Raw genomic sequence first — 9254 nt, 5'->3', positions numbered from 1 at the left:
GCCGGGGTCGCGCTATCTAAAGGTTGATCGTGCCGATAGCGAAACGTCTGAGCCGGGTATGTCGGGGCGTGACTCACCGACGCGCAGGTGCCTGAAGGGTGTGGCGAACGTCGTGGCTTTGCACGTGGAAGCTGACAGCCGCCGGAGGTGCGTTGCAAAGCGAGGTGACTGACCCGGCATGTCGAGACACGAAAGTACGATTCACCGACACGCGGGCGCACATGGTCGATTCCCACGTGGTCGCTGATGCGGGAAAACACGTGGCGTTGGCCGATTCGTAACAGCTTCTCCGCCGGGGGTCCGAGATCCCGATGGATAAGGGTCTTCAACCGTTGTCCGGAGGGATGCTTTCGCAGTGAAGTGCTCAGCAGACGCTCGACTCCAGGCCTGGGCTGTACGACACTGTGCTGGAGCTTCACAGGGCCGATCACTGGACGAGTAGTGGCTCCCCAAGAACGTCTCTGGCTTGGACAGGCAAGCAACAGAACAACACAGGAAGACACAACCGCATCGCCGGCAAGTGCGAAGACAAATCCACACTGAAGATCTACCAGGCTTTTAGTTGCGAAAAAATACGCTAATAACTAACTACACTAGTTATTTTTTTGCCCAGCAGTACTTTAGACAAGTGCACAAACTTGAAAGGTGACATTTCGCGCGATTGGAAATGTCCCACACACACACAAAAAAAACGTAATCGTAAAGGGCGAAACCTGCTTCAGGAAAAACAATGAACTTGAGAAAGTCAGGCGTCTACAGGCCACTTCTCGCGCCGAGAGCTGCGATTGGAGCTCTCGTCAATGCCCTGAGCTTTTCCCTTTCTGTATCGCACTTTAGTTGCAGCCGTTCTCTCAACGCTGCTGTGACCGTGTGAAATGACACCGGTCGTCTTGTTCGACACAGGTCGAGCGCGCGGAGGATCGAGCGGGATTTTCCCCCGTTCATACGTTAGGCGCGCACTGCTTCTAGGCGGCGCTCCCTTGGCGCGATGCGAGCTCACGGCTTTACCCCTTGGCGTGCCTGCACTGAAACACGTGCCGCAAGTACGCGCGGAAGTTTTTGGTACCTCCTCGTTGCTCGCCTTTTCACGAACGCGTTCGGCAAGCAAACGCCGAAACGCGTTTGCGTTCTCTCCTCTTGGCTGGTCGGTTCCCGACTTCGGTTCAGCCACAGGCGACACCGGAACCTTAACTAGCTCAGCCGATGTTGGCCTATCGTCGGGAGCATCAGCGGGGAGTGAAACGGGCACGACGAGCTCTTTAGATACCTTGTAGTTCCCTACAGTCACTACCTCGTCGTCCCTCGCGCTTTCAGCGACAGCCTCGGCACGCGAAGCCCGAAGCGCGTTCCCGTTCTCCTTCCTCACTGCCAAAACTACACTACATCCAGGCTGCCCTGTCTCAAAAGACGGCTCAGTTGCCCGCGAACTGCGCGCGTTCGGGTCGACAGCCGTTTTCAAGGGTTCCCGTGATCTAGCGCACTTCGAACATGGCGATGAAACATCTCTGCTCAGCGTAGGGGCTTTACACACAGTGTACTTACGCTGCCCTCCGTCGCGAGCCTCTGGAAATGCCCAATCATCGCTTTTTGTCTGAGTTTCGCCATTCCTCACAGAGGTGGCGACCCTATCGTTACTCGAGCTCTTCGCAGCGAGCCCAGCTGGTTCTTTCCTCGGCAGTTTCTCAAAATTGTACCCCTTTTCCCTTAACAGCTGATCCGACTTGTTCGAGAATAGGTACCTGTACTCCGGAAGTAGTTGTGGGGATACTGCTGCCTGCGTCACAAGTTCACCAAACGGACCTCCGATGCTGACCTTAGCAATCGGCAGACGAACGTTTCGTGCATACCTACGGCTGGCTTCACCCAAACACACTGCCCAGTTAGCTGATCCGGTTCAACGTACGAAGGGTGGACCATGTCTACCGTCGCCGCGGAGTCGCGAAGCACTCGGCACGGTTTACCATTGACGACAAGCTCGCGTACGTACGGCTCTAGAAACTGCCTGCTGTCCTCACTGTGATCTAGTACGTGAAATACTAGTTTTCCCTTCTTACAACTGGCAGCGAAATGTCCCGTCTCGCCGCAGTTGTAACACGCAGCCTGTCTGCGCGCTTCGAAAGCTTTCTTTTTGCGCTGCTCCTCAGCGTCTGCTGCTCTCTCTTCGTTATCGTGGCCAGTTTCTCTATCCACGAGAACGACTTCCCTTGCTCCACCGTCTACCTGGGGAGCTCTGCCTTTCAGCCCTGACTTATCAGGCCTTGGCCTGAACTCTTTTTGGCCGTTTTTCGGCCCCTGCGCACCTCGACGTGCGACAAACTCGTCGGCTAGCTGAGCTGCCTGATCCACAGTACTTACCCCTGGCCTATCTTGCACCCAGAGTCTAAGGTTCTCTGGTAGACGGCGGTAAAACTGCTCAAGACCGAAGCACTCAACTACCTTGTCGTGCTCTCCGAAAGCTTCTGCCTCTTTGAGCCACTCTTCCATATTTGCCTTCAGCTTGTAGGCGAACTCCGAGTACGACTCGCCCCTAGCTTTCTCGGCTTCACGGAACTTCTGGCGAAACGCCTCTGCTGACAGCCTGTACTTACGCAGGAGGCTAGACTTGACTTTCTGGTAGTCCTCCGCCTCCTCCTTTGGCAAGCGGGCCATCACGTCGGATGCCTCACCTGGCAAAAGCGTAAGCAGCTTTTGCGGCCATGAGTCTCGGCTAAACTGGGCCCTCTCACACGTACGCTCGAAGTTGACCAAAATAAGACCGATGTCTTCTCCTACCTGGTAGGGTCGCATTAGGTCACACATTCGTAGCGTAGGTCGCTCAATCGCCGCAGACTGCACGCTGCTGCCACTCTGACGTCTAGGTCGAGACGCCTCGACGTCTAGACGCTTCATTTCCAGCTCATGCTGCCGCTCCCGTTCCTTCTCCTCGCGTTCCTGTTCTCGCTTTCTTTCCTCGCGTTCCTCACGCTGACGCTCAGCCTCTGCAGCCTGACGTTTAGCGGTCTCCCTGCCATTGATCGCCTCAATGCACTCAGACAGCTCGTCATCGTCAGCCCCAACAGCGAGTATAGCCTGTATCAGCTCTGGCTTTCTCAGCGCGTCCGTAACATCCAAGCGCAACTCTTTTGCAAGCTCCAACAACTGCGGTTTTTTCAACGCCTTCAAATTCATGGCCGGTCTAGAGTACTGCTTTCCCACTGCTCCAAAAAAATGTTTTGCGCGAATAACCCACGCGACAAAAACAGACGCCCTACCAGCTATCCTTAGAAGCCTGGTAAAACTCAGTGAAGAAAAGTCCCGCACTCACCCTTGACCACCGTGAATTCTGCGAAGTCCGAAGCCGCCTTGACGTCCGTGTTGGGTCTCGCACCGCTGGCTCCAGGTGTCACGAAGTTGTCATCCGACCGCTGCCAACCAGTTGTTGCGACCGGGCGGGGGCACCCGATCCTTTCTCCGTGGCCTCCAACATACGATGGGTAGCGTGTATGGTGCGAGCGGCCAGCTGCTGTTGCAGCCGTGAAGAAGTCCAGAGCAGTAGGATAACGTAACTGTTTACTTCATAGCGAGAGGTGAGCCGAAGCCAAAGAAACATACAATGCCCTGACGGGCGAGGTTACAATACAGGACACGAGCAGAGCGACCGCATGGATTCGCTGCTCCGACAGGAATGAATTTCAACGTTTGTGCTGCTTCTATTTATACCCCCCAAAAAAAAACGCCCCCAAGAGTAACACGCCACGAACATCACAGACACACACACACACTCTGTCCATAGTTCGTGAGTCACGGCTTCGCCCCTCGTGGCGTCCGAGAGAGGGGAGAGAGTCCTTGAAAGGTGCCGGGGTCGCGCTATCTAAAGGTTGATCGTGCCGATAGCGAAACGTCTGAGCCGGGTATGTCGGGGCGTGACTCACCGACGCGCAGGTGCCTGAAGGGTGTGGCGAACGTCGTGGCTTTGCACGTGGAAGCTGACAGCCGCCGGAGGTGCGTTGCAAAGCGAGGTGACTGACCCGGCATGTCGAGACACGAAAGTACGATTCACCGACACGCGGGCGCACATGGTCGATTCCCACGTGGTCGCTGATGCGGGAAAACACGTGGCGTTGGCCGATTCGTAACACCACCCTACAAGCAGACTTCCCGAGCAGTCGTTTCCAGCGTCGCCCATGGACACCGCCTTCACTTTTCAGGAGCTACAACGAGCTCTAGACTCCCTGCACCGCAACACCACCCCCGGCCCGGATAAAATCAGGTACAAGATCCTGAGAAATCTTAACTCATCCTCTCAACAATCTCTTCTCACTCTTTTTAACCATGTCTGGGACACTGGCATGATCCCCTCATCCTGAAACAGTCTGACATCGTTCTTATCCCAAAACCCGGAAAACCTGCATCTAAAGACAATATTCGACCCATTTCTCTTACCTCGTGCGTAGGCAAACTTCTCGAACGCATGGTGCTTATCCGCCTCGAATGGCACATGGAACACCACTGCCCCCTCCCTTTCACCCAAACCGGCTTCCGTCACGACATTTCGACAGAGGACACACTGCTCCGCATCTCTCACGATCTTTATGAATTCCCGAGCTCCTCCCAACTTCGCGGCCTCCTAGCCCTCGACATTCACGAAGCATTTGATAGTTTCACACGAGGCAATCCTCGCTAACCTTGCTCGAACAAACTGCGGGAGCCGAATGTACAACTATATCAAATCCTTTCTCTCAGACCGCACCCGCACAGCCTCTTTAAGCATCCCGGGATCGTCGGCTCCATCTTTTTATCTAACCTCTGGCACCCCACAGGGCTCAATCCTGTCTCCAACCCTTTTCAACCTGGCACTAGCCGCACTGCTTCCCCTCCTAGACTCTATCCCCCACCTCTCCTACTCCATCCATGCCGATGATATTTCACTCTGGTCCTCCCATGGTAGCGCAGCCCAACTTGAAACTTTTCAATAAGCATGTGTTGTAATAAACAACCATGTTCGCACCGTAGGTCTCTCTATCTCCCCTTCCAAATCGGCCCTCATGATCATAACGAACAAGAAAGGCAGAGCCCCTGATCGTGACCTCATCAACGTCTCCATTGATCCCAATACCCAAAACAGACTCACTAAAAATTCTCGGTCTTACTTATCCCTACTCCGGGAGTTCGTACTCTACACTTCGAAATATACACTCTCAGATCGAGCAAATGGTTCATCTCCTGCACCGCGTCACAAATCGCCGGACTGGTTTACACGAACAACACCTCCTACGTATTATGGATACTTTTACCATGTCCCGCATACTGTACACAGTGCCATACGTGCGTCTCACGCCCACCCAACTAACCAAACTAGAAGCAGCTCTCCGTAAGCTCTACCGCATTGCCATCGGCGTGCCCCACTACGCTCCTACTAACAATCTTATCGAGACCGGCACACAATAACACTATAGACGAACGTATTCAGGTACACAAACAAGCCCAACTTCAGCGCCTTCAGACATCTCGCCAGGGTCGGGCACTTTTGCAGACGATGACCTACCCTACTGCGTCGCTTCCTCCAATCCCCACAAATCCCCCTCCTTGGGCCACGTTCCCACGTATTCGCATAGAACCCCTACCTAAGAATATTGTCACGGCAAGAAGAAGACGAGAGCTGTTGGCCCAACCTCCGGAGAAGAAGTAGACGCAGCTGGGCGGGCTCCCGTGCCATCCACTCCTTCATTTCGGAGACAGCTCGTCTGCAGTGTTAAAAACATTTCGATTAGGCATACTTTTACTATAGTGTTCCTACTCTTCTTTCTGTTGTTTTCGTTTTTTGTGTTTTTTCTCTATCACCCATTAACCTAGACCAAATTCTTTCTTCTGCTCCATTATTTTGCCTCGCATAATTGATTGTAACATAACTCTTCTTGGCCAATCCCCCTTAGTGGGTATGCGCCATTTTTCGGGCCACCACCACCACCAGCACCGCATGGCCGACATCGTGTATATAGTGTAAATACATCGCTCGCATCTTCCATGGTTCATTTCCTGTGCCCTGCCGCCACGTAACAATATGAAACCCTACAGGCATGCCACCCGTCGCTTTCTACGCTGTAAAGCCCTCACCAAACGTGCTCCTTCCTAGAAAAGCAGGGATCGGCGGTATATTTTACAGACGCCAGTCATTTTTCCTCCACGCCAACAGGAACCGCAGCCTTTTTACGCCACTCGTCGCTGGTTTCCGCACAAACGCCTTTTTCTGCCCGCCAGATGCCACCTCCCTAGAGCACTCCATCGCTCTTGCCATAGAGCATGCTGCTCTCACAACCTCCACCAAACGCCCCACTTACATCTACACATATTCACAATCCGCCATTCGAAATTATTTACGGTATACCGTCAACCCCTTTTCTTCTAACCTAGGGACTGACACTCTCAAGTTCTCAACAGACATTCTTCTCACCTCTTTGTCCTGGTATGGGTACCTGTCCACGCTAACATGGGCGGCAACGCAAGAGTAAACGCATTTTCCCGAGATCTATGCCCGGTTCCATCTATGCTCTGGCCAACCTCATACCATCCTTCTTCCATTCGTGTTCACGATCGCGCGACACGTAAATTCACTTTACTCTCCTGTCACTTCGCCCGCCAAGTCTACCCTTCTCCAGACCCGCGCCTCACTCGCGCCCAAACCGTTATTCTCCGCCAGGCTCATACCCGCTCCCTCCCATCTCGTCACATTCTACATCGCATACGAAAGTGCTCCGGTCCCCCAACCTGACCTTCTTGTGGCGCGTACCCCTCTATCCCACACTCCTACTGGGACTGCCACCCCCCGAAGCGTCTCCCCCCCCCCCCCCCCCCCCCGCCTCTCCCGCATCACCTCATGGGACACTTGGCTGGCTCCCCCGCCCGGAACAGACGTTCTGGCCGCCCAGGAGGATCTCTGCCTTCATATCCAGATCTCCAAGGACATTCTGGATTACTATGAAGACAGTGACGCCTCAGGATCCATCGTACATAGGTCGGTGACTGGGCAATAAATGTTTTCTCTCTCGCTCTCTCGCCTCCCAATTTCTTGACAATCTCCTACTCTGCTTTCTTTCACTCTTCGGACTGGTCATCGTTCGCTCGATGACACCGACGGCGACGCACCTCAGCCCACGAACGGGCGCCGAAGGGCTGCGCCCTTGAACGGTTCTCCTATAATGTACAGGACGAGAGACTGAGGCAGGAATAACAGCTAGAGAATTCGCTCGCACAACGAGTTCTGGCCGACCTGCCGGTGACTGTCTTCTGGACTCAATATACGATGGCGATTCATCGGCCGTCTTCGCAGCCGATTGTTCTCGTATGAGCTCAACGTAAACGCCCACGGCACAAAATACGGCCTGATTGTTACGTGCACCCGCAGTTTCGTTTGGGCACCGCTGTGCCCGCACGGGAACGCAGTCAGCTAAAACGTACCAGCAATGGTCGCACAGCAACTGAGTTTGACTCACGAAACTGGCTCCTTGGAAAGGAGGCAGCAGAAAGCAGTTCAAATATGCGCCTGCATGTCCACGAGCGAGAACCTTGCTTTTATTGCGGAGCTGAAAACTCTGGCGTCTTTTATCCGCGTTCAGAAGCTGTACCGTGCATGCATGTGCGGTATGTCTTTCCCTTTCTTGCACGCTCGCGATGCTTCCGGCCATACGTCGTTGCGTGACCACAGAGGTTATTCTCGGTGCTGCCGTGGCCGAGACGCTTTAGCTCTGTACCTTTTTTTTCTGTTTCGCGCGAGCTACCTTTGCATGCATGCAACGTCTGTCCTGCGTGGAGAAGCCGGTAGCGCACCGGCCTGTCCGTCAAAAGGCCGCCAAGATTTATTCCCACTACTTTCTGGTTTATTATCCCGGAAGCGGTCTGCGCTGAACTACCAGCGAATCTGCGTCCGAGTCCTTGAAACCTCGGTGTGGGCTATCGCGTGATGAATCACTCAGTGCTGTCAAAACCAGTATCGCAGTTAGATCGGCAAAGCTGTCATTAAGGGTTGGCTAGACGTGTTTGTTGACGACACAGTCGAATCAATTTGTAATTGAAATTTATGGCGAAAAATAAATTAGAAAATTTTGTGATGAAGTTTGAGCGGGTGTGTGATAAGGCGAAATGCAAAAACAAGTTTATACAAGCGCCGTGGAAACATCATGTTGGTTACAGCATGTGCCACCTCGAAATTATTTTAACGCTTTTGTGTTGGCGCTCTGTAAGCTTATCGAATAAAATCGAGATCGTCCTTCATTTCTGCAAGGGTGCGTTGTACAGAGGAGCGATTAGAAGATACTTTTCTGAGAAGCCCCGTTGTCTGCATTGAAATGAGCAGGAAGAGTTTTTCCGCTCCTGCCGGAATGCCCACGCTATATCACACCACTTACGGCCTGCTATCTCCATGTCCCAAACAAAGGAGTGACTGGACTCTGCGAGGGAATCTGGGGATGAAGTAGTTTATTGGCGTGAACATGTAAAAAAAAGTGGTCAACAGTTCAGACATAAATACGCAGAGCTGTTGAGCAGTCTGAGGGAATACAGTTCCGCGTGCATGCACACTCGTGCGAGTTAAACACTTTCAATTCACCAACGTACTTAAATGAAGATGCCTATACGGCATGTCTTCTCTGTGCTTTTTGGGTCGCCTGTTGGTGAGCGGGATCGGCTCTGCAGGCGGTGGGAAGCGTATCCTGCCAGACGTCGCGCTCACAGGACTGTCGTTCGTCAGCTTGCATGTGCACCAGAATGTTGAGACAATATATATGGGGCGATTGCCGGTCTCCTTCGAGGCAATTCCCTTGGAGGGACACCTCAAAGATACCTCTTAGTTAAAGTTTCGCAGCGAACGAATTGGGATTTCGGGTCCAGCTTAAAGCCAGTACAGTTGGTCGTCTGTCTCCTCCCATTTGCCCGGCGAAAAAGGCCCAGTTACAGCGCATGTTACCGCACTTCTCTGCTATTTATTATTCAATTGGGTCTCGCAGTTTACTTTTTTATTTACGCCCAAAAGATTTCGGCGCAATCACTTCCCTCGATTGCGGGGTGGAATAGTTCGACAACCTCCAAGATGCGATCGACAAGCTTATTTTGACTTTTACAAGCTCTTTCTGCAGCAGCGCGTGGGCTAGCAAGTACGTGAAACGAACATCGAGGAATGATGATAAGCGCCACGCAAGGCTCCCATTCCGGATCTGATCTGCTGGGAACATTCGAGGGCTTTTTTTTCCCGGCTAATAGACAATTCGTCTCTTTGCGTCCGT

This window comes from Haemaphysalis longicornis, unplaced genomic scaffold, assembly GCF_048455015.1.
Source record: "Haemaphysalis longicornis isolate Haplotype H1 unplaced genomic scaffold, Haemaphysalis longicornis Haplotype H1 scaffold_1, whole genome shotgun sequence".
NCBI classification, from domain to species: Eukaryota; Metazoa; Arthropoda; class Arachnida; order Ixodida; family Ixodidae; genus Haemaphysalis; species Haemaphysalis longicornis.
The sequence above is the reverse complement of the archived record's forward strand: the minus strand, read 5'-3'. Positions refer to the sequence as shown.